Source organism: Capsicum annuum, chromosome 10 (assembly GCF_002878395.1).
Source record: "Capsicum annuum cultivar UCD-10X-F1 chromosome 10, UCD10Xv1.1, whole genome shotgun sequence".
Taxonomy (NCBI): Eukaryota; Viridiplantae; Streptophyta; class Magnoliopsida; order Solanales; family Solanaceae; genus Capsicum; species Capsicum annuum.
The window spans coordinates 145518238-145521457 of record NC_061120.1 but is presented as its reverse complement, the minus strand read 5'-3'; the positions used below and the strand labels follow the sequence as shown (position 1 = coordinate 145521457).

The 3220-nt window shown below is 37.4% G+C and overlaps 1 non-coding gene across 1 annotated transcript; it reads left to right on the top strand.

Moving 5' to 3' along the window:
- The first annotated feature begins 2766 nt into the window (after positions 1-2766).
- LOC124888224 lies at positions 2767-2873 on the top strand. Its single transcript, XR_007046356.1, has one exon. It is a non-coding gene; the product is annotated as a small nucleolar RNA R71 (small nucleolar RNA).
- The last annotated feature ends 347 nt before the right edge of the window (positions 2874-3220 follow it).

Here is a 3220-nt window from a genome sequence, read left to right as displayed (position 1 = left end):
CTCAAATTCTTTCTAACACTCATCCCCAAAATCAAACTTAGCCTCTCTTTCCAACAACTTGTTCATTGGACTTGCTATCTTTGAAAAATCTTTGATAAAGCACCTATAAAATCCTACATGCCCATGAAAACTCCTTACTCCCTTTACTGTCACAAGATAAGGTAGCTTTTCAATAACTTCAACTTTGGCTCTGTCTACTTCAAGTCCTCTGTATGACACCCTATGACTAAGAACAATTCCTTTCTTGACTAAAAAGTGGCACTTCTTCCAATTCAATACCAGATTTGTCTTTTAACAATGGACTAAGACTTGATCCATATTCTGCAAGCAAACATCAAATAAGTTACCATAGACAAAGAAGTCGTCCATAAATACCTCAAAAAATTCTTCCACCATATCACAGAAGATCGCCATCATCCATCTCTAAAATGTTGTTAGAGCATTGCAAAGGCCAAAAGCCATGTGTCTAAATGCGTATGTTCTATATGGGCAGGTAAAGGTGGTATTTTCCCAATCTGCTAATGCTATTGTGATCTAATTATACCCTGAATATCCATCCATAAAGCAATAGTATTCCTACCCTGCCAACCTATCCAATATTTTATCAATGGACAGAATGGGATAGTGATCCTTTCTCATGGATTAATTTAATTTCCTGTTGTCAATACAGATCCTCCATCTAGTCACTGTGTGGGTGGGTGTCAGCTAATTATCTTTATTAGTCATAAAAGTCATCTCTCCTTTCTTTGGTACACAGTGCATCAAGATGACCCGTTTGCTATCGGATATGGGATAGACTATATCGGCATCTAGACACTTTATGACTTTTTTTTACCACTTCTTTCATCATCGAATTTAGTCATTATGGGTGTTATATACTCTCTTTGTATCTCTTTTCCATATATATATTTTGTGTATACAGAAAGCTGGATTGATTTCTGTGATGTCTGACATCTACTATCTAATTACCTTCTTTCTTTTTTTAACACTATTAATGCCTCTCTCACCTATAGATCAGACTAACCTGCAGATAAAATTATAGGAAAAGTATCATCCTCACCAAGGAAAGAATATTTTAAGTGAGAAGGAAAAGCCTTGAGCTCTAGTTCGGTGCTTCATCAACATATGCCTTTGAAGATGGTCCAATCGGTCTATTTAATGGCTCAAATTCAGTAACTCTTGTTTCAATCCATGCCAAATATACTATTTACACCATTTCCAATGCCTCAACATCACCATAAATATCATTCCCCATCAATTCTCGCTCAAGTGGGTCATTAGACAGAAGAAGGCGGAGCTCAGACTCAAGGTCTACAACTGTAATAACAAATAATTATTCATATATAGCAGGCAAATTCATTGCCTTATACACACCATAAACCTCGACCTTGTCATGAGCTCTCACAGTCATCTTCCCTTCAGCTTCATTAATAAGTAATTGCCCAGTTGCTAATAATGGACGTCCCAAAATAAATAGAACAGCCAAATCAGTATCAAAATCGAGAACAATTGAATCCACTAGGAAAATAAGCAATCCCACTTGTACCAGTACATCTTCTATGATCTTAACAGGCTTAGCTAGAGACTTATCGGCTAACTGTAAAATAATGGTCGTGGGTTTGGGACTCCTAAAACCCATCATTATGAACCAAGATATGGGCATAAGATTGATGCTTGCTCCTAAATCACATAAACCCCGAGCACTGATGGATTGTCAAAAATAGTAATCTGCAGCGTGAAACTTCCTGGATCCTTCAGCTTTATTGGAAATTTATTTTGAATCTTAGATGTGTACTCCTTAGTCAGTGCTAAGGTAGCATATTCAGTCAAACAATTCTTATTTTCCACTAGGTATTTCACATACTTCGTATACTTTGGATCACTCTGCATAATATCAACATGAGGGAGATTGACATTAACCTATTTTAGAATCTCTAAAAACTTCCTATACCTAGTCTTCTCTTGGTGCTTTCAAATCCTTTGAGGGAGAGGTGGAGGTAGAGTCATCTTCTCCACATTGATTTCCTTGCGTTCAACTTTTTTTTGCCCACTTTCCTCAATTTTTTTTAGTATCACCATCAGTAGCCTTCTGATTTACTTGCTAACTTCTAACTCCTTTAGCTGCAAACTGATCCTAGTAGTGACTGCATTTACCTATGTTGGATTTGCCTTATTATCACTAGGCAGACCTCCCTGAAGTCTAGTCATTTGGGTTTCGGCAATATGACCAATTTGCATCTCCCTGTACTGATTGTTATTCTACACCTGATTTCCACCCCATGAGAAATTAGGATAGTTTCGCCAGTTGGGATTATAGGTGTTACCATAGTTTTATTGTCCTTGACAATTCATATTCCCCACATAATTAATAGATTTTGGATTAATCACACAATCTTATGTTGCGTGCTTACTGCTTCCACAAATATCATACCAAGCATTTGCCTATTGAACTACATTAGGTGTTGCTGTCGACTATGTAACCTCCAATTTCATACTGATGAATTGAGTAGTTATCTTATTTTGTAGTGCAACAAGCTGAGCTGATAAAGCAGTAAACTGATATACCTCCAACACACCTGTACCTTTTTTGGACCACTCATTGAGTCAACATGCCACTCAGGATTCCCTTGCGAAATTTGATTCAGTAGTGTACATAATTCATTATATGTGTTTTCAAGAGCTTACCCACCCGCTGTTGAATCCAAGGAAATCTTGGTGTTTGGTGCCAAACCCTCTATCAAAGTATGAACCAATACATCATTAGACTAATGATGGTGAGAGCAATTTCTAACCTTACCCTTAAATCTCTCCCAAGCTTGGTAAAGATTTTCTCCTTCTTTCTTCCTGAAACTCATAATCTCACTTCTTAAATGTGTCGTCTTCCCTGATGGAAATCAAATAAGGAACTTTCGAGCTAGATCATCCCAGGAAGTGATGGATTTTGGTGGTTCAACATCTAACCACCTCTTTTCTTTCCGAATTAAGGAAAAGGGGAAGACCATCTATCTGACATAATAGTAGATACTCCAGCAGAAATATAGGTATTGTTGATTTCCAGGAAGGTCTGTATGTGCAGTTGTGCATCTTTATGTGACAACCTTGAAAATTGTCCACTTGAACACAACAGATGCACTATATTTTGCTTCAATTCAAACTAGCCACCCACCTCTGGCTTACGGATACAATTCGAAGCATGGTTCATGAGTGGTATTACCATTTC